Here is a 23,517-nt window from a genome sequence, read left to right on the forward strand (position 1 = left end):
GTTCTTTTGTCTATATTCATGTTCCCTTCTACAGCAGACACTATTCATTTGCTGCCAAATTCTCCTATTATTATATCTAGTTTCATTTATTCATTCATTCTGAAACATTTCTAAGAACCTACTTTGCTTTTGATGGTGATACTGTGTGAATAAAATGAAGCTATTGCCTTTTTTATTATTTTAAATATTGTTTTTAGTTGTAGATGGACACAATCTTTTTATTTTATTCATTTATTTTTATGTGGTGCTGAGGATCGAACCCAATGCCTTACACATGTGAAAGGAGCACTCTACCACTGAACCACAACCCCAGCCCAAGCTGTTGTCTTAATAGGACAGTCAAAAGTGAATTTCTTTTTTAATGAGTCCAAATATATACTATATATTTGGACTCATTAAAAATATATATACTGAAGCTTCTAACAGTTATTTTTTTAAATCAAATTCTGTTTGTTTTATTAATTTTTTTATTTATATATGACAGCAGAATGAATTACAATTCTTATTACACATATAGAACACAATTTTTCATATCTCTGGTTGTATACAAAGTATATTCACACTAATTTGTGTCTTCATACATGTACTTTGAATAATAATGTCTAACATGTTCCACCATCATTTCTAACCCCATGCCCCCTAACTTCCCCTCCAACCCCTGTGCCCTATCTAGAGTTTGTCTATTCCTCTCATGCTCCCACTTTCTACCCCACTATGAATCTACCTTATATCAGAGAAAATATTCGGCATTTGGTTTTTTGGGATTGGCTAACTTTACTTAGCATTATCTTCTCTAACTCTATCCATTTACCTGCAAATGCCATGATTTTATTCTCTTTTATTGCTGAGTAATATTCTCTCGTGTACATATGCCACATTTTTTAAATCTATTCATCTATTGAAGGGCATCTAGATTGGTTCCACAGTTTAGCTATTGTGAATTGTGCTGCTATAAACATTGATGTGGCTGTGTCCCTGTAGTATGCTGTTTTTAAGTCCTTTGAGTATAGATCGAGGAGAGGGATATTTGGGTCATATGGTGGTTCCATACCCAATTTTCCATGAATCTTCCATACTGCTTTCCATATTGGTTACACCAATTTGCAGCCCCACCAGCAGTGTATGAGTGTACCGTTTTCCCCACATCCTTGCCAACCCTTATTGTTGTTCCTCGTCATAATAGCTGCCATTCTGTCTGGAGTGAGATGAAATCTTAGAGTGGTTTTGATTTGCATTTCTTTAATTGCTAGAGATGATGAAATTTTTTCATATATTTGTTGATTGATTATATATCATCTTCTGAGAAGTGTCTGTTCAGGTCCTTGGCCCCTTTATTGATTGTGTTATTTGGTTTTTTCTGGTGCTTAGCTTTTTGAGTTCTTTATATATCCTAGAGATTAGTGCTCTATCTGATGTGTGTTGTATATGCATCAGCATAGAAAAACATTAGTGTGTTGCAAGAGAAATACTAAAGCAAAAATAGTTTTGTTTGCAAAATTTTGCCTTAATAACTTTTCTACTTTTACATTCAAGGGAGCTGTTTTTGCATGGAACTTTCTGGTTTGGATAGAGCTGCTGAACAGTACTGGATATAATTGTTTATTTTTCCACTTGTGAAAAGGAGAAGCCAGTGCCAATGCTCTTCTGCAACCTAGAGCTTAGTTAACTGTTAAAGATTGCACCTTCCAAAATGTGTGTCAGTTTTTCTTTACAGAGAACTTTTGTGGTCTTTTTCTCATCATTACTAAGGCAGTTTAGAGTTTGTGTTTGGTGGGAAGATGTATGGTAATGATAATACTCCACGGTATTGGAATATCAAGACTGAATAACTAAGTAACACAACCTAAATTAAACCCTTCCCTACATATTTTTATGCTGTAGACAAACTTTGTGAATCTTTTTTTTTTTTTTTGGAGGGAGATACCAGGAATTGAACTCAGGGGCACTCGACCACTGAGCCACATCCCCAGCCCTATTTTGTATTTTATTTAGAGTCAGGGTCTCACTCAGTTGTCCAGTGCCTTGCTTTTGCTGAGGCTGGCTGTGAATTCGCCTTCCTCCTGCATCAGCCTTCAAAGCTGCTGGGATTATAGGTATGTGCCACCATATCTGGCAAACTTTGTGAATTGAACTGATGATATAGTTGTAGAAGCTATTTTCTGTGTTAGCCTTTCCTGTGTGAATGTACAATCATCTGTTTTGGTGCTTCATATCTAGAATGATGCTCTTCTCATCCTTTTTATCCTTATCCATGGATTATTCCTTATCTTTGAAGAATTGTTCCAAATTTTCCTTTCTCTAGGCTCTATCCCTGTTCTTCATTCACCCAGCCTGATGAGATATTGTTATGGTTTGGATGTGAGGTGTCTCCCAAAAGCTCACAAGTGAGACAATGCTAGAAGGCTCAGAGGAGAAATGATTGGGTTGTAAGTCTTAACCCATCAGTGATTTAATCCCCTAATAGGGATTAATTGAGTAGTAACTGAAGTATAGGGTGTGGCTGGAGGAGGTGGGAATTGGAGTGTGGCTTTGGGTATATATTTATATCTGGCAAGTGGACTTTCTCTGCTGTTTTCTGATCATCATGATGAGAGCTGCTTCCTTCTGCCACACATTCCTGCCATGATGCTCAGCCTCAACTGGAGCCCCTACGAATGGAGCCAGCCTTCTGTAGACTAAAACCTCTAAAACTGTGAGCCCTGAAATAAACTTTTCCTGCTCTACAATTGTACTGATCTGGTCATTTAGTCACAATGACAAAAAAAAAAAAAAGCTGACTAAAACAGGAATCTCATATTTTCACAAACTCGTGCACATATTATTTCCCTTATTTTTCATTATCTCTTTCTAGGTTTATACCTCTTAAATAGACTCTGAACTTTTGGATGCCCCAGGACGTTATCATCTTTATTTTTTTAACTGTATGTCTTGACATTGTATGTGACATATACATTGTTCTTTGTAAATGCTTCTTTGATGAAAATATGAATAGATATTAATAATTAAGATCAGATAAGCTTCTGCATGCAGACGATAAAACCTCAAGGAAGGTATAGTTCAGAAGGGAAACACAATCCAGGAGTGATTACTTTTTTCAACTATAATAGGAGCCAAAGCTATAGAGTAATGTGGCAATAGTATAATAATAATGAGGAAGAACATGCAATCTAGGCCAGAGAATTGAGCTAACCACAAACTTAATTATGGTTATGTGAGTCCATTGAGATAGAATCCAGAATAGTTGTGAACAATTTGAAAGTAACTTGTGCAAAAGGCTTATAATAATTGGGAAAATAGGCACGGAAGGTGTTGGGAAATTCATTTTATTGCTATAAATTATTGATGGGTTATCACTGCTTGCCTATGTTCTAAATAGACTTATGTTGTCAATTTTGAAGAGCCCTTGGATAATTTAGATTAATATAATTCACTTACAAGCTAGATGAAATATTAATAAATGTTATTACCTACCTTATTTAGACCTTTCTCCCTACCATGGACTGTAATGCATACTTTTCTGTGCATTATCTTTAGTACTTATTCCAATATAATTATTCAAGTTTTACAGATGAGGAAACAGAAGGTTAGAAAATTTAATCCACTTGTCTTTGATCACAGAACTGTTAAATACCAAATCTGACATTAAATCCATTGCATTTGAAATTGTCTGTCTCACACTACATTGTGCTATGACTCTGAGTCTAGAAAATACATGTAACTTTTCTGCACAAGATTAACATGAAAAACATAAATGTCTATAAATTCAGTTATCTCTTTGGTCATTCATTCGTTCACTCCATTCATTTGTTCACTGAATATTTATTTATTGACCATCTAGGCACTCTGCTAGCTATTACAAATGTGCAACACATCCACGTTTCGTGGTGGGATTTACAGTGTGAGATTCAGGGATGAGAAATATAAATAACTGTATAATAACAATTTTGATAAGTACTTTGAAGAAAACCATAGTGCCTTTTGTTAAGTGTATTACAGAGCAGAGTTCTTATGTACTTCCTTCCCTGTGGGTAAGTGTAATTAGATTTACAATATAGCTTACTGTAACCCAAGAGGATGCTTAAAATAGCTCTAGATAAGTGGTACCACAACAGTGTAATCAAGCTGAACAGTTTGAAAACATTGGTCTTCCAGCAGCCTTTTCACAGCAGAAGGAATTTTGGTGAATTGTTTGGTATTTTTGAAGAAAATTGTGGTGCTGTATCTAAATAGGTTTTGAAAATTTTCCAAGTGTCACATCTGTTTTTCAGTTTTGGAGGGTGACTTTGGAACTATCTCAACAGCAACATACATCAGTTCTCAAAAAGCACAAATATCTATGGAGATGAGTATCTCTCTTCCCTTTAAAAACCAGTATCTGTCCTGCTTCGACTCTGAACACAGAAGAGCTTTTGAACCAGAAATGTGGATGGAGTATTTGCTGATTATGAATATTTGGCTATCCATATAGATAACAGTTGGCATAAAATCAAAATAGTAGTAAAATAGAAGAACTCACTTGATTTAAGAGTTAACATTAGGTGCTCAATATAAAATAAAATCTAAGACAAAATACAAACAAAGCAAAACAAAACTGTGAAACTTTGCCAGATGTTCCTAACACCCTAAACAGGATAGAAGTCATAAAATCTTAGGTTCAGCTTCCAAAATTACCTTAAAGCCTATATTATAATATCATAAATAATTGGTATTTAAGAAATTTGTGAACATTGTAGAAAAATTAAAATCAATGGTTTGTTTTGTTTTTCTCTTCTAAGAAATGTCTGTTATAGCTCAACTTTCCTTTCCTCCCTCCTCTTTCAAAATCTCTTCATAAGCAGATGGAAAACTGGTCATTTCCCAATAACTGGAAATACTTTTGTAATCATCTGCAAATCTGAAAGGTCAGGACCCTATTTTTCAGCTGTCAGGGAATGGTTGAAATGCTTTTCATGAAATAAGTGGAAACATATGTGTAAAATAGAAGGTAAATCAAAAAATATGGTATCATAATTGAAATCTATTATCATCTATCAATTTTAGGTATTGTGAGCCTGCCTTATTATCACGTTCTTGGAAGTTCCTTATCCTGCTAATACTTCACATTACCCTCACCTTATGTCTTTCTTTTGTGCTGCTCTCACAGAAGAAGAGCTCTTCAGGTGGGTTTTGAGGAATACATAGGAGCTTCCTTAACAGAGAAGCAGGGAAGAGGATTCCTTAATAGCAATAACACCTATTAAGTTATTTAAAGACACAAAGATAGGAGCTAACATGGAGTGAGCTGGAAACTGAAATTAGTTCAGTGTTGGCAGAGCACGTAGTGCAAGGGTAGTCATGACATTAGAGGAGAATAATGAAGTGAAATGGGGTCAGATCCGATGACAAAACAGTCAAAATTCAAGTACAAATATTTCTACTAGTGAGTTCATATTTGATAACTAGTAAGGAACTAGTCCACCTCAGGGGAGGAAGGAAGAAAGGACTAATAGAGACCTGAAATATACACAGGTAACCAAAACATTATAGGACTCCACACCTGATCTGATGATTTTCATCTTATCCGTGAATAAGAAGCTAACTTTCAGGGGGTGACTGAGGATGTTTGGGGGACTTGAGGAAAGGAAAGATGTTAGAACTGTAGTAGTGAAGAAGAGGGGAGGATACCAAGATCTGTGTAATAATTGTATCAGAGAAGCCTGGGATCTTGCCATAATTGAAATCTGTGAATGTGAAAAGGCATCAGTCTATACAGTTAATCCATTTCCCCAAGCTCTGTAGATTACTAGAGTTGTATATCCCATTCCAAGTTTGAAATTTTTAGGCTCCTTATTGCAAGAACATATAAATGCAAGGTACTTGATATTGTTGTTGATTGATTATAGATTATAATAATATTATCCACCTGCTAAGAATGTGGTTAGTGCATTGTGTAGTTGCCACATTTATACTCTTCTTTTCTATAAGGTATAGATTTTAAAAACCATTGAGAATCCACTTAGGAAATTTTCCAAAGATATTTTTGCCTATCATTATCAGAAATGGAATTTAATGGAGACCAACTTTTTCAGCTGAGCAGAAAAGAAATTGGAGCTAAAAAAGGGCTCAGAGTTTGGGAGAAGATGTGTCAATGGATTGGACATTTTCAAGGAGATTCTAGAACAGGATAAATGGAATAACAATTTTTTAAGATTGCATAAAAGATAGTAATAGTAATTGTGATGTGGAATGTCAATGTTTAAGACCCCAGTAATAGAGGCATTCCAAGTGGCCATTAAGTTCAAATTTGAATCAAGTTACTGGAATAAAAATAAAAGTAGAGGTCATGAATTTTATAGTTAGGTTATGGTAGGATTTGGGAATGAGGTGAAATGAATCTTAAAGGGATGGCCTAAAAGCTGGTAAGTCCCCATGAATGTGATATATCTTTATGAGCTGAATGTTAAAAGATTTTTTTTTGCATGAAGGTGAAAAATAATGATATAAAAACCACAGAGTGGAAGTGGATTATGCTGAGCCTCTGTTCTAGACCTGGATGTATGGAGAAGGCAACTTCTGTAAATCAGATTTGAGGAGAAAATATGTGGAGACAACACAATGTCCAGGGCAGGAATAAGGAAGTTTGTTTATATATGTATATATAATAAACAATGGGAGCCTAGAGGGCATAGAAAGTATAAAAAACATGGAGAAGGACATCAAGAAGGGTGTGATAAAGTGGAAAGTACAAACAACAAGGGAAAAAGGGCTCAGCTGTTTGCAGAACAGACTTAAAAGAGACTTGTGATTACAGAAAACAGTTTATTTGGGACTTGAGAGTGGTGGAGACAAGAGGCATCAGTGGAACTTAATGCTTCAAACTTCTAAGTGGAGCTTTGGCTTAAAGGTCTTTTGCTATTTCAGATCCAAATAATGCTATGCCCTGATTTCAGTCACATTTTTGTTTGAGCCAAGTGAGAGTGACACTGTCCAAAGTTCAGTGGGTGTTGGGGCTGAAATACACCCCTTTTTGGTCAGTTCATATCGGATTTGGATGAAATTGATTGGAATTCATCTGATTTTTTAACTTTGCTTAATTGGATTTTACTTTAAAAGTACTGAATTTGATTTAAGTAATTATTTCATTGGCACATTTTAAAATATTTTTTCAAAGCACTGTACTGTATTAGCTTAATATTTGGAATTTATGATTGTGTGTCATCATCTTCTGCTTATTAGGACAGATTTTTGCCTGATGATATTAATTCCCACTGTTGTATTTTAAAATAACATGGCCTTTTTTTTGAAATGCTTAAATATAAGGATTTATTTTATTTCTGAACACATGAAATCTATGAGGCTCACAATTTACTCTATCTTCCAAAGGAATAAATAGTAATAAAATTCATGCAAACCCAATAACCTCTTCATTCAAATGTTCATTTTCCTTTCCTTTGACTTCAAACACCAAGGTTTGTGTGTGTGATTTCTTTTTTAAAATTTTTTATTCTTATTTGTTATATATGACAGCACTATGATTCATATTACACATATAGAGCACAATTGTTCATATCTCTGGTTGTACACAAAGTATATTCACACCATTCATGTCTTCATACATGTACTTAGGGTAATGTTGTCCATCTCATTCTACCATCTTTTTTTTACCCCCTTGCCTTTCCCCTCCCTCCCCTTTGCTCTATCTAGAGTTCATCTAATCTTCCCATGTTTCCCCTCCCAACCCCACTATGAATCAGCCTCCTTATATAAGAGAAAACATTTGGCATTTGGTTTTTTGGGACTGACTAACTTCACTTAGCATTATATTCTCCAACTTCATCCATTTACCTGCAAATGCCATGATTTTATTCCCTTTTATTGCTGAGTAATATTCCATTGTGCATATATACCATATTTTCTTTATCCATTCATCTACTGAAGGGCATTTAGGTTGGTTCTACAATTTAGCTATTGTTAATTGTGCTGCAATAAACATTGATGTGGCTGTGTCCCTGTAGGAGTATTCTGTTTTTAAGTCCTTTGGGTATAGACTGAAGAGTGCCTGAGCACTTTGATAACTAATGTAAACTAAGAAATTGGGACTGTAAATTTACTTATTTTACCATATATTTAAAAAGGTAAGCCTTATATAAAATAAAGGAGGTTTGATATCATTAAGTGAATTTTAACAGAAATTTAATGAAATAAATGTAAGAAATGTTTTTATATATCACATAGTCCAACTACCCATCTATTGCTGATATATGCATTGGGTGTTTTTTCATTAAAGATGTTTCTCATAACTGGTATTATGGAACAGGTAAGTAAGATCAAAGTTAGAAGGATTCCTGTCATTAAAGCTATGTAACCTTGAGAACTTGACTTCTCCAAGCCTAGTGTTTTCTTTTCTCTAAAACGGAGATTATCAGAGCATTTGAGAAGATTGAGGCAACATAGTTTACTTTTATATACTTATGTCTATCATGTTACCTTTATATGAAACAAGCTCTTCTGCAGTCCTAGCCTACCGGCTATAGTTCAGCATCCATTAGATAGTTAAATTTTTTTTGAGAGAGAGAGAGAGGGAGAGGGAGAGGGAGAGGGAGAGGGAGAGAGAGAGAGAGAGAGAGAGAGAGGGAGAGAGAGAGAGAGAGAGAGAGAGAGAGAGGGAGAGAGAGAGAGAGAGAGAGAATTTTCTAATACTTATTCTTTTAGTTTTTGGTGGACACAACATCTTTGTTTGTATGTGGTGCTGAGAATCAAACCTGGGCTGCATGCATGCCAGGTGAGTGTGCTATCTCTTGAGCCACATTCCCAGCCCAATTGAAAATTTCTAAAAATTAAATTTCATACTAAGTTCAATTTTTGGTATCTTTGCAGCAGTCTGGTCTTTGACAATGCAATAATACCAATAGTTTTCATTTTCCCAAGGTAGTTATTGAATAATTACAATATGCCAGTCAAGGTCTTCTAAGTTCCTAGCCAAAAAGTCATCAGATATGTCCCATGCACCTGCGGTACAGGTCTGCTTCAGCATCCTGATGTACTTAGGCATGGGCTGGCAGCTGCCCATGGAAGTATACATTCCTTGTTAATCCAGCAATTAATTTCAGAGCTTGGTCTCAGGGTCAATTACACTTCCTCTAGTTGGAGTTCATTCAGGCCCATTCTTAACAGTTCATCATGTTTGTCCATCCTAATCATATAAAAATATTTTTTTAAAGACTGTGATGAACAATTTGCTTCAAAGAATAAATGTCAGTTTGGCTGTAGGGTGAATACAGCTGATAAGGACTCCTATCTGTGTTGCTCTCTTCACCTACCCTCCTGTTGACCCCTCACAGCTACCCATACCTGTAGGGTAGTAATATGGCAAACTGAGCACAGTGACATTTCAACAAGAGAAGCTCAAGTGATGGTTTCTCAGTGTGTTTTGGTTTTGTGATTTCTGCATGGTCGATTTTCAATACAACACCAAACCAATTATATATGTTTCCAACAGCTACGGATTTTCTTTCATCTTTGATGCCTTCAATTAGAAGAAAGGCAGGTCATTTATATCTCTATGACAAAGATATGTGAACAAGATTATTTCATTCAATATTTTTGCTAAAGTTCTAAGATCAAAACTTTTTTGGGCTAGTGTTTTCTCACTTGATTTTCAGTCTATAATGGTGAAATTTATTCTCTTAGGTTCAATTATACAACACAGTTATATAATTGTGTTGTGCTTGTTTAAAGATTTTAGGTTATATCACTTTTTCGGGTGTGCAAGTAGAATTTCCTCAAGAGACTTGGAATCCCTGTACCTGTAGATGTAAAACAGTGATTATGTAGTTTTATATAACAAGGCTTTACGGAATCTGCTTCCTGTGACTTTCAAAGATCACCTTTGGTGGTTGGATAAACTTAAAACAATGGATTTGTTTTGGGATGTCAGAATAGGACATGGTGTCTCCAACCTGTCACTTGACAGCAAAAGGAATGTTATGCTTCAGCCTTGAATAATGTCCTCACATTCTTCAACCTTGGGTTAGTCATCCACTCATCAGCTGATGTGATTTTGCATTTTTGCCTGTGTCATTAATCACTCACCTTAAGTTCTCTTTTGGCACTGGAGGCCTGTTGCTTCCAAACCAAACATATTTTCTGGGCTTCTGTGGAAAGGAAAGGAGAAGGAGCTTTAAAAGAAGATAATAGATGGGTTCTCAGTTATTTTGGCTTTGTTATTAATGCTAACTACTATCATAAATTATGGACTTCTGATTGAGATGTTAATGAAAATTTTATTCAAGGAACTTTTTATAAGTCTTAATGAGCACTGAGAATTCACAAACATGATTGGAAGATGCTGCTAAATTAAAGGGAGAAACTCTTGTAAGAGAGTAGATTATCTTCTATTTCTCTTGAAAATTTGAGTGTTAATTTACATAATATTAAATATTCCTTTTAGCTATCCTTTGGCTTTTGAAACAGTTCCTTGTTTTGTATCTTTTGTTAAGTATATCAATAAAATTATCTTTGCCAGATGACATTTTTCATTTTTATCATTCTTTAGATAATTACCAACCATGTGTAAACATGAATAATATATTTCCCCAATTACATCATACATTCTTAGCTTCTTTCCTAAGCACTTTTGTAAAAATATAGTTTGTGATTAAAATTTTCTCATGAGTTAGAAAAGATCAGGAGCCCTTGCAATTCATTATGAGATACACCAGAAGTAGAATTTTATGAAACCACAGAGCATTAAAATAGCAGTGTGGAAAGGGCTGCTGGGCCTCTCCGAAAAGTAGGGCTATTTAATTACCTAATAATTGTCTCCAAAGTTATAGAATTGAGTATACCATGTATTTTCCTACCTGATTTTGGATAAGAGATTACACATTGTTTAGTCTTCCAGAGGCCTAAAGATTTCTGTGTAAGGGTTTTCCTTTTTTTCCCCCTTTTTATTTGTGTTGATTTCTGGTATAATAGGTAAAGGAATTATGTGCCCATTAAGAAGAGCACCATACAGCCTATAATTTTTTGCAATTGTTTTTATATTAATGGAATTATAAAACAAGTTTTTTTTTCTTTTTTTTAGGAAGTCAAAGTCTGTTAAGCTTATCTATGATTTAAACATACATGTTTCAGAAGGTCAGATATATTAGCATTTGTGCAAGGTGAAAGTGATTGGGAAGGTCAAAAGGCATGCCAGAACAGATGAAAAGCATTTCACTTTATTTTATTTTTACATTAACTACCTTGCTTTTTAAAACATCTTAATTTGGTAGACATATCATGTAACTCTCAAATTACTCTATTTTTTATATATATGTTATCAGCATATAAATACCTTTTAGGTTCAGTGTATGCTTCTTCCTCAAAAAAATAAAAATAAAAACAATTTAAAACAAATGAGACAACTTTCACTATAACAAAATATTGTAAATTAAAATTGATGTTTCAACGTTGTAGAGGAAAATCTGGAAATTTCTAAGTTTACATTGTCAAAATAAGTTTATAGTTAGAGAAAAAAATAAGAAGAAAGACTTTCTTATTATCCTCAAATATTTGTAATATTATTTTATCTCAAATGAGAATCAAAATAATGGGAGAAGTTGCTTTTAAGGGATGAGGTAATAAATATATAGACAAGAGTAATTGTAGCAAATAATGTCAGTGTTATATGTATAAATGAAATAAATTCAGAATTACATATTTTAGTGTTAGTCACTGAAATAAGAAAGTTAATTATAGCAAGATGTCATACCCTTAAAAATGTTTACTTTACTATGTATTTTACTGATTGTGTATACTAGGAAATTTGTGAGGAACATTTTAATGCTGTTTCTAAATTCAAGTGAATTTAATTATCTCTCTAAGGAGGTTCTATGCATGCAGAATCGACAAGTTTTTGTGTGATTCTTACTAAATTGGGACAATTTCATGTAAATAGTTGGTTTATCATCATCTTGGAACTTACATAGTAAACAGATTGATTCTTTATCTAAAATCCCTTCCATGTTGGATTACAAGGTCAAGGTTCTCTGGTCAAATCAGGTAACATTATAAGCATTAGCAAACTGACATCATAGTACCTTTGTTCTCTCCTCTTTGTCCTTGTTCATGTGAAATGTATTTAAACAATCTTTGCACTGTGCTATTATAAAAAAAATTCTTGATCATATCTGAAAGTTAATTATATTGGTTTAGTAGTAATAGAATTATCAAGATTTACATATTTAAGTCTCTTATTTTTCAAGTAGGAAATCAGTGGTTATCTAATATTTATTTATCTATAAAACTAATAATTTTTTTACTAACTTACGTAACAACTATTAATGTTCATATTTATTAATATTTTATTTGTTTTTTGTCTAATACCAAACACTACTTTAGTAGATAAATATTAAGAGTGTTAAATGAGTCAATTAATAGTCACATGTTTAGGATAGAAAGATATATATATATATATATACATATATATATATATATATACATATATATATATATGTATATATATATTTTTTTTTTTGGTAAGGAAATTAAAGAGAGAAGTCAAATGTTTGTTTTAAGGTTCAAATAATCAAAGAACTGATGATCATTTTATAGTGTTTCTAGTACATTAATTACTAAAGTTATACTTAAAAATTTTTTGATGTAAATAGTTTTAATATTTTTATATAAAAATATCATGTTATTACTTTACAAACTCTCTACCTCTTCCTCTCTTCTCTCTCTCATACACATTATCCCACCCAAAGTAGAGGGAGCTTTGTTTTTGCAGGAAATCCTCTGTATTTGCAGAAATTTTACTTTGGACAGAAAATATGAGGGCAGGCACAAACACTATGATTGTAACACAGGGTTATTGGTTTAATTAATTTAATTAAATAATCCATATATATCTGAATAGGACTTTTAATATAACCTTAGAATTTTAGAGAAGGCAAATAGCAATTTCAGCTATTTTCTATTGCAATAGAAAGCATAAAACTACATTCTGGGGAATCTTTTAGATTTGGAATTGGATACCTTTTTTATTTTTTAAAACATGCATCAAATATTTAGGTGGTTGCTCTGTTCTTTGATTCTTCTAGGAGTTAGTCTTAAGATGCGATGCTCTTTTGTGAAGACTTAGATCAAGAGATTGTGGGAAACCAAGAACTCTAAGACTCTGAGCCAATAGAGCTACTCTGTGAGTACCCTCAGTGTTCATTTCGAGATACTCGAAGTCATGCTGTTTGTGGAACTGGTGTATCTTCATGTAAATGTACCTTTAATGGCCCCTTTGATTTAATTTTGTCCAATACTATTGAGTGAGGATGTAATATGTCAAATGGCTCCTATCGGACACATGCTTTTCAGGCTTATTCTTGCCTCTTCCTTGTTATGAGCACAGACTGTAGACCCTAGAGTATCTAGGTTCAAGTCCTAGTCCTGATGCTTACTAATTAAAATTTGCTCAAACATCAGTGACTTCATCTGTAAAATGAGACCATAGATGGCATCTTCTTCACAGTGCAATTGTGAGAACTGTGTTAATTTCTGTTAAGTGCTTAGAACAGAATTTGGCACATCCTAGGTGCTACATAAGCGTTAGCTATTGTTATTATCATTATATTTACATTTTAAATACTATATTCTCTGGATTCATTCTCTTTTTTAGATATGGACATAAAAGTTGGGGTAAACACATTTTAATGTAAATAAATCCTGTCAATTGTATAATTTGTTATGTCAATTGTTAACATTCCTTGTATTTTTATATAACTCTTTGTTCTTGTTGTTATAAGTATGTAGATAATGCAAATGTTGCATATTCTTTAATTATATCTTTTGTAGAATTCAATGATTCCATTGTCATGATCTTACCTTGTTAGTCTTTAGGTATGTTTTGATGTAAGTGGTTAAGTATCAGATGCAGATGCTTTGGGACTAAGAAAGTTATGCAGCACCCTATAAAAAGAAGTGTTAAATAAAAAAAAAAAAAACTTACAAAGTGAGGAATGCCTAGTCTGAATATTGTTTTAAAAATGATTGTCTTGAGAAAAGACCCTCTTAGGGGGACAGATAGAAATTGCTATTTCTATGAATGCCACATGGTCTGTCTAGTAAGGGTGGTGGGCATTTCTTTCGAAGCACATATTTTTAAATTTTTTTAAAATTTTTTATTTTTAGTTATACATGACAGTAGGATGTATTTTGGCATATTATACATACATTGAATATAACTTCCCATTCTTGTGGTTGTACATGATGTGGAGTTATACTGGTTGTGAAAATAGGAAAGTTATATGAGATTAATTCTACTGTCTTTCCCATTCCCATTTTTCCTCCATTCCCTTTATGCCCCTTTGTCTAATCCAAAGTACTCTGTTTTTCTTTTCCCCATCCCTTATTGCATGTTAGCATCAGCATATCAGAGAGAACATTCAGCCTTTGTTTTGGGGGGGACTGGCTTATTTTACTTAGCGTGGTAATCTCCAGTTCCATTCATTTACTTGAAAATACCATAATTTCATTCTTTTTTTATGGCTAAGTAACATTCCATTGTGTATATATACCACATTTTTTTTACCCATTTATCTGTTGGAAGACATCTAAGTTGGTACCATAGCTTTGCTATTGTGAATTGAGGTGCTATAAACATTGATGTGGCAGCATTACTATAGTATGATGATTTTAAGTCCTTTGGGTATAAATGAAGAAGTGGGATAACAGGGTCAAATGGTGGTTCCATTCAAAGTTTTCTGAGGAATCTGCATACTGCTTTCCAGAGTGGTTGCACCAATTTATAGTGCCACCAGAAATGTATGAGTGTATCTTTTCCCCCGATCCTTGTCAACATTTATAGTTGCTTATGTTCTTGGTAAATGGCATTCTGACTGGAGTGAGATGGAATCTCAGTTTTGTTTGAATTTGCATTTCTCTAATTTCATCTAGAGTTGTTGAACATTTTTTTCATATATTTGTTGACTGATTGTATTTCTTCTTCTGTGAAGTGTCTGTTCAGTTCCTTACCCTGTTTATTGATTGGGTTATTTGTATTTTTTGGTGTTAGTTTTTTTTTTTTTTGAGTTATTTATATATACTGGAGAGTAATGCTCTGAGGGGAAGCACATAATTGACCAGCCTTTTATCATCAAAATAGCCATATTCCAAGGCACACAGTGTAATAATGAATTAGGTCAACATTTGTTGCATACCTTCTCAGCTAATAGATAAATGATGGCTGTTCAAGGAGGGTTTCTTGGTGCAATGGAGAAGAACCACCAATCTGTGAAGTAGCAGATTCCAGTGGGAGAGTTAGGCAGGGACATAAGATCTATTTATTCAGAACAAAGGCCAGCAGCAGCGCCCTGTGATGTCCTGTACAGTTTTAAATTGTGCATTGCTCTTAAAAAACAGCTTGTCTGTGTCCTTTTTTTTTTCTTTTAAAGAGAGAGTGATAGAGGGAGAGGGAGAGAGAATTTTTTTAATATTTTTTTTTAGTTATTGGCGGACACAACATCGTTGTTTGTATGTGGTGCTGAGGATCGAACCCGGGCCGCACGCATGTCAGGCGAGCGCGCTACTGCTTGAGCCACATCCCCAGCCCCTTGTCTGTGTCCTTGACTCTCTAGGTTTTCTGCAGTGGGATGGAAAACAAATCAAAACAAAACACAGTCTTCACACACACATGAAAGACAATGGATACCACGTCTTTAAATTGGTTACTTAAACACAGGCCTATTGGGCATGTGGTTGAGAAACAGACACCAGTAATGACACATGTGCTTTTAGTTAAATAAGATTTGTTTTTCCTCAAATACATCTGGCATCTTTGTGGTATCCTGTAGTCAAATCCTTCTGTTTCTATTTTATGACCCACTTTTCCCACATTTCACTGACCAGCATTTCATCTGACGGGATACAGTTGAAAACCACAGAAAATTAGAAGAAGCTCTCTCAAGTCACTTACCTTTGTAGAAGTGTATGGATCTCTGATTGGCTTCAGAGAACATTTTAAACACTGAACCCACAAAGGATGTCATTTTCTTGCCTCTGCTTAAAGTTTAATACTGCAGTTAACTGAAGGATTAAAAAAAAAAAAAAAGAAATGAAGATCTGGATGAAAACGTCTCTGTAATGAATTAATGGAAAGTGTCAAGTAAATTACATACCAAATGCCATGTCTGCTTTATCTTTATGTATCTCTCCCTTCAAATTATTTCAAAATTAAATAGGTAAGCTGAACATACCCAGTTATATTCTCCCTATTATAAATACTACTAACCTACTCACTGTGTTCATGTTTATTTCACAGAGAATGTGGATTATGTGGATTGATATCAATCCTAATAATCAAATAATTAGGCTTTTACTTTAGACCAAATTGACCAGCTTTGATTTCCACTGTATCTTAAAGCTAGGAAAAATTTTTAACTAAATTTTTGGTCTTCTCCCCTCACAAATAGTTCAGATAATAATCAATGGACAGTACCTATATGACTAAATCAATCATATTTGCTAATCTGTCCTTGGAAAATCTGGTTAATATTGAGGACAACATTTTCAGACATAGGAGAACACTTCTATGATGTTGTGCTGATAGCATACTTAACAGCCTTATGATGACACAGAAGATGTCTGGAGTAGGTACCTTTATTATTTACGTCTTGCCTATGGTATAGTTGAATGTATGAGTTAAGTTATGCAAGGTTCTACAGGATATGACAATGCTAATAATTCTGTATGTAGAATACTACTTTAGCTTGTTGACTCTGTTGTTCACCATGGGAGAATGACTGTGTTCATACCATGATGTATTCTTTTTCTTCTCTTTGTCTTTTTTATACTGGGGATTGAACCCAGGGCCTCAAGCATGCTAAGCGTGTGTTCTACCTTTAAGCTATAGCCCCAGTCCCATCACGGCTTTCTTATACTAGCTACTAACTAAATATTGGTTAAACCAATTAAATAAACAGAAGAAAAAGAATAGATTCAGCCAGCCTCTTTGATGCTGGGCCAGAGAATGTGGCTTGGATATATAGTTAAATGGAGTTTATATTTTGAGTTTATCTCTAAATGTAGGCTTTCCCTTTGTGCGGTAGAACCTGTCCTAGTAAAATTATCACAGTGTAGAACAAATCAGAATATATCTCTTTGTGGGAAGACCCACCTGGGGAAAAGAGAACAGACAGTTCTCTACACCAGATTTGCTTAGTATTTTTTGTTGCAAATCAGTAAGCAGACGCGAAATAGATAGATACTTGTTAGTAGAGATATTAGATACTTGTTAGTAGAGATATTACTTTTAATAGGTGTGTTTGCAAGGGAACATGAAGCTACTAGATACATGGGAATCCTGAGAATCAGAGTCAGATAATTTCCTCAAGGTGACAAGTAGAGTGTAGGTTTGAACTCGAACCTCCTAAAACTAAATCAAGTACTTTTTATGTTTTAAGAATCTCTTAGAGCTGGGCACGGTGGTGCAGGCCTGTAATTCCAGCGGCTCTGAAGGCTGATGCAGGAGGGTCACGAGTTCAAAGCCAGCCTCAGCAAAAGTGAGACACTAAGCAACTCAGTGAGACCCTGTTTCTAAATAAAATACAAAATAGGGCTGGGGATGTGGCTCAGTGGTTGAGTGCCCCAAGTTCAATTCCCGGTTACCCCCGCCACCCCAAAACAAAGCATTTCTTAGAGTAAAGAAGTGCAGCAAGGAGTTATGCTGCAGTGTCCTAGGAAACAGCAGGTTCCCCAGGGGAGTGAAGACTGGTGAGCAGACTGAGGCCTGGCACAGGCAGACAAGGGCAGTCCATGTCCTCTGCCAGCTGTTAAGGAGCTCACCAAGAAGGTCTTGTCCTCACAGGGAGCCACCCAGAGAGGCCTTAAAACACGCATGCCGTAGACTTGACGAGGTCTTGGGGCATTGCCGTGAGTCCTATAAACTGTCTTAACATGTGACTTTGCATTATTTTTCTTGTTATTTCCTTGGCATCCTCATATGACATTTCATCCTTTTCCTTTAAATTAATTTAAAATACCAACTACCAAAGATTTTCATTTATAATACCTTACAATGACTGAAGAACAAAGTTTTTTCAATATAAACTTTTCTTTGGAGGCATGACAAGAATCTCGTAGCCAGTGAGATGTGACTGAGTCAGTAGATTGAAAGTGGTAAACTCTGTTTATTTATGTCTTGTTAATGATTAATACCTTTGTAGTTTTAAAAACCAGAATGAATAATGGCTTCTTATTTTTTAAAATACCAGTGAAAACCAAACACATTAAAATATCTGTACTAATTGGCTTTAGCAGTGTATGGCATTGCATATTTGATCCTAGGATATTTCATCACATATCCCCCGTGGGTATTCCTGTGTGTGGTGGAGGGGTAGCCGGTGGGTAGACAGACACTTGTTAGTAGAGATATTACTTGTATAACAATTGGGAGGCTACTACATTTGTTGAAGTTGCCTGGCATCTGTGGGAATGAGGGAAAGGAGATAGAATTGAGTCCTGGTGGAAGCAGACTCTTTAAGGATTGGCAACTGTGATACGACAGTGGAGAGCAGGAAACATGGACTCTCAGACTTTGTGCTGAGTCACTAGCAGAATGTTGGTGCATTTAACAGAAGTCTGCTGAAGGTGATGGCAAAGAGCTAAGTGGAATCATGGGTTCTGAGATAGAAAGGTATTTTAGAAGCACTTTCTCTGAATATGTTTCCTCAATTAGCTGAATATACTAAGATCTTCTGTTGAATGGATAACAGCCAGGGAAAGATCTTAAGTGATCCATGTACTCAAACCAAGAGAGCTGTTGTTGTGGGCAAAAAGAGGAAATCACTTAAGATGGTAGAGTCCTTGTATTGTTTGTGTTTAGGACTGCCTTCGCACCTTTAGCCTTTATGTTTTCCTGTGATGTATTGAAACTTTAAAGGAATTGCTCTATAATGCAAATTTGACTGGAGACTTTTTTCTTTTGTTCTTACCAAGGTTAAAAAAAGAATTCCATTTTACAATATGACTCTGGGCAATTACCTCAAGTAGTGAACTTGGACTATTTTTTCTACTGCATACTAACTTTGAGCTCCATGATAATTCTAAACTCCAGAATATAGAATCCCTGTCAGTTTTATTCAATGAATGTTAAGACTGTGGTACTCTTTCCAGAAAAACAACAGGAAAAATATTTTATCTAAATGAGAAAAGCAAATAGAAGATTCCCCTTACGTTTGTAAGACAATTAATCTTTGTATTTTTCTGACTAATTTATTGCTGTTTCCCATCCAAAATTTATACCTGAGCTTTCTGTTCTTTTGAATTTCTTGCACTTTTTTTATGCTTAATTTTTAAATTTCTTTATATGCGGTGCTAGGGATAGAACACAGGGCCTAGTGCATGCTAGGTAAGCACTTTACCACTGAGTCACAACCCTGGCCCTGGACTTTTTATTCAGATTAAAAACCTGGATTTTGCACATTAATCTAGATTTATTCAGGGCCATAAAGTGAGAAACATCAAAATCTCACAAGGGAAATGTGATAATGCTGCATGAAACTTGGGAATAATGTTATAAACAAATCTATTGCCAAGAACTTATTGTTATGTTTTAATTGCAGAATTAATAACCTGTTCCAAGACCACAAATGCTATTCATCAGGGTTTTCTCCTAAGACTATCTGTATTTCCTATCATTTCTGACTCCACATTAATGAGAATGTTAGAAACTGAAATTTAAATAAAATCTTTACATGGTCCTATTTTTGGCTTTACTCTTGAGAATGTGTAACCTTGGCAAAGTTTAGTCACCTTCAGGCATTTCTCCCTAGAGCTCAGGGAACAATTCTTTGGCTTTTATTTTCTCAAAGGTGCATGTAGCAAACACAACTGTGTGTGTTCATCTAATATCCTACAGAATATGGTTGCTCAACTTTAGTAACACAAGTTCTTTGAGCTTTAATTATGATGTGTTTCTTGTTAAGAAAAAGAGAGGGTTAGGATGTAGCTCAGTGGTAGAGCGCTTGTCTAGCATGCACAGGCCTTGGGTTCAATCCCCAGTTTGGGAGTGCAGGAAGGCCAACTGTTGAATGTTTTCCTGTGATTACAAAGGTGACAGAAGTTGCCAGTTATATTGTCTTCTGTTACAAACACTAATCCATACTTCGCTGCTATAGGTAATTTTGATTTTTTTTGGAAAGATTTATTAAAAATGTGTGCTTAAGATGCAAATTAATTTAGTAGAAGTCATCTGTGAAGAAAAATAAATTCTACATTTAGAAAGTAAATATACAATTTAAAACTTAAGCTTTTTAACCTTTCCTAACAGGCATTATGAACCATGTATTCAATCAGTGGATAGTATTTTTTAAAGATTGAATATTGTAATGGCAATAACCAAAATAATAGTGAATAAGTACAAACTATATTATCCACACTCTTGCCAATTCTAATCATTATAGGTCATATTTTATGAAATTATGTTCTTGGTTACAGTATATTTTGACATATTAAACTTAGATTTTTGTATTTCTCCTTTATTTAACTTTACAACTTCATATAATAATTCTTTTTTTTGGGGGGGGGTGTATCAAGGATTGAACTCGGGGCACTCAACCACTGAACCACATCCCAGCCTTATTTTTGTATTTTATTTAGAGAGAGGGTCTCACTGAGTTGCTTAGTGTCTCACTTTTGCTGAGCCTGGCTTTGAATTTGTGATCCTCCTGCCATAGCCTCCCTAGCCACTGGGATTACAGGTGTGCACCACTGTGCCCGGCAGAACTTCTTATAATGATTCTAAGTAAAAAATATTAATTATACATAGGAAGCTGCATAAAGTTAACATTCATGGTATACTTAATAGTGTTTGTATTTACTAAAGATGGTAAATATTCCTGTATGTAATTTGAGTCTTGTTATATTTTCATTATGTATAAGTAGTTAATAAAGCAGATATCTTTATAGATATCTTTATTGAAATTTTGTTCCTTTCTTAAAAAATACTTTGAGGTGTATCTCTACAGAGTACAAAGTGAAATTATTTTTAATTGTTTAATCACTTTGTATTACATCAGTACTTCTACTCCAGATAAGTGTGTCAAATACTGTTGGAAACTACAGGAGGCCATTGTTTGGGACTAAGCTCCTGCATTGGCATACAACAGACTGGGCTACTAAGGACTAGTAACCATGGGCCTTCAGTTGGAACCCAGGACCCAATATTTCCAGGTCACTAAGGGGGAAAATAAAGCTGTCTATCTGACCTCCTGAAAAAATCAAAATTAGAGAAGATAACATCCAAATTTCCCAAACAGTACAGTGTTCATTGGCTTGAGAATGAAGTTCCCTTGTCTTATTTCTTACACAACTTTAAAATGACCCATCTACCTTCTGTTCTTTTGTTTCTGCTTTCTTCAGACTTCCCCTATCTGTAAAATCAAGTGTTGCCTGACTCTAGAACCTTGGTAAGAACAAAAGTTGTTTTTCTATTGTTTTGTCTCCATGTTTCCACTTTAAACGGAAAGTAACTTTAAAATGACCCATCTACCTTCTGTTCTTTTGTTTCTGCTTTCTTCAGACTTCCCCTATCTGTAAAATCAAGTGTTGCCTGACTCTAGAATTGAAAGTAAAGCAAATGAAATTCATTAAGCTAAATGGTTGTAGTCTGTCTTTTCATCCTAGCTACTAAGCACTCTGCTGTGTTGGGGCAAAGATGCACTTGAAGAGTTCTCTGTAAAGATGCCATCATCTCCTTTTGCTGGATGTATACCATATAATTCTAAATGCCACAGTACAATTTGTTCATAGTATTATAGAAGATAAGAAGATAAGTATTATAAAAGATAAGATAAGAAGATAAGAAATTTTCTTATGTTTTCATTTCTTTTTAGTTGTAATGTTAAGGTTTTGATAGAAGGGATAGAAACATACCCCAGATCTTATTTCATAAAGATAATTGCTTTAGTTGGTTAAATAAGTGAGAAGAAATTTCTGGAGATTATTTATATTTTTACCTGGTTATTGTAACAATTATATACTTTTAGAAATGTAGCCTATTAAAATCTTTGGGAATCACTTTTTACACCCAACTATTGATGCTTAGTTCCAAGTAATTGCATTATTACCATGAGATATCAAATGCCCCTTACCCACTAATTAGGGAAAAACTGCCAAATTAGAGTCAAATCCAGGACCCAGAATTCTCCAACCATATGAGCTTGTGTAAGTGATTGAAGCTCTGAGCTTCAGTGTTCCCATACTTAACATAATGTCCATCTTATATAGTTACAGAATGAGGAAATGGATTCAAATGTTTGGTATAATGCCTACCTAGAGTGTGAGAAACACCCAGCAAATGAAATCTCCTATTTCTCCAAAGGTTATTGTGGTTTGTTCATATACAAAGATGGTGTTACTGATCGACGGTAAGATTCACTGTTAGGCGTTTAGGTTGGGGACCTTTCTCAACTGAGGGCATGTATTTACAGAATTGCTGACCAAGTAAGGAATGTAGTATGTATTCGGGCAACAAAGGGATTCAACACATGACCTTAGCCTTTTGATATTGTTTCCCTTGCCTCAGACTCTGTGACAGATTCACTTACCCTGTGATGTATATAGTACAGTACTCTAGCAGTGTGTTCCAAACATGATGTTTAATCACATGATGGAAAACACACTCGAAAGTGTGGCTACATCAACTTCAGAGAATCAGAAGATTAAATTTAGCAGTTCTAACTGCCAGGCTTGTTCACCTTCTTTGACCCAGGATATAATTTAAGCTCTGCTCACTTTATACTGTGAAAAGTGTGAACTAATTGTGCATGTCAAAGCAAGTTCTTTAAGAAGAGAGAGGGCTGCCTTTCCCCTATTTGAAAGAAGAGAGAAGGAAGGGCAAAGCAGAGAATCTCTGGAGACGTGTGTGCAAGTTTGCTTCTAGCTAGAAGTTAATGATCAATTGCCTCTCTGCTCAGCTCTGTGCTCAGAGAAAGAAGCAAACTTGGGTTCTCTCTATTCAGGTAACTTTCAAATCATACTTACTGTAAAAATATACAAGCTGTACATGTTAACTGTACTTTATAAACGTGATTGTTTTTATTTCTTTAGTTTTCTCTGATATCATATTCTAAATTTATTGAAAGAAAATGAAAAACTCAATGTTGGCTCAGAAAACTGTTTCACTTTTAAAGTGTACTGAGTTAATACTAATGAGGAATTCTGTGCTTATATTAGGGAAAGGGAATTTTTAAATGTATTTATGAAATGAATTATCGTGATTCCTAAGTCTACTGGCTGAAACATGTGTTAATTATAATTATTTATAATAATAAATAACATAGTACATTATTTAGTCTTGGTAAGGAAACTCAAAATCTCTAACACTCAAATTCTGAAAGTAAGAGTGAATCACTACAATTGTATTTATCTTGATGTTGTAAAACAACCAAATATCTTTATTTTTCTTATTCTAGATTGCTACATTTTATAAATATCTGTGTGTATATTGCTGAAAAAATACTATTTTTTTATTGTGGAACTTAGGTAACTTGGTCCCAATATATT

The 23,517-nt window shown here is 34.5% G+C and overlaps 1 protein-coding gene across 12 annotated transcripts in view; it reads left to right on the plus strand.

The window, feature by feature from the left end:
• Positions 1-23,517, plus strand: part of SLC16A7 (solute carrier family 16 member 7) — a 175,471-nt gene that overhangs the window by 40,184 nt on the left and 111,770 nt on the right. For 4 of the 12 annotated variants that reach the window (XM_081310630.1, XM_081310632.1, XM_081310633.1 and 1 more), the window contains one exon: positions 13,065-13,162. The exons of 4 other annotated variants lie outside the window; for them this stretch is intronic. The gene's annotated coding sequence lies outside the window, so the exon portion shown is untranslated. Of the gene's footprint in view, positions 1-13,064; positions 13,163-22,683; positions 22,974-23,517 lie in introns of those variants that run through there. 4 more of the 12 variants (XM_081310636.1, XM_081310635.1, XM_081310637.1 and 1 more) reach the window with 1 other exon arrangement.

This window comes from Spermophilus citellus (assembly GCF_964194105.1).
Source record: "Spermophilus citellus genome assembly, chromosome: 10".
Lineage (NCBI taxonomy): Eukaryota > Metazoa > Chordata > Mammalia > Rodentia > Sciuridae > Spermophilus > Spermophilus citellus.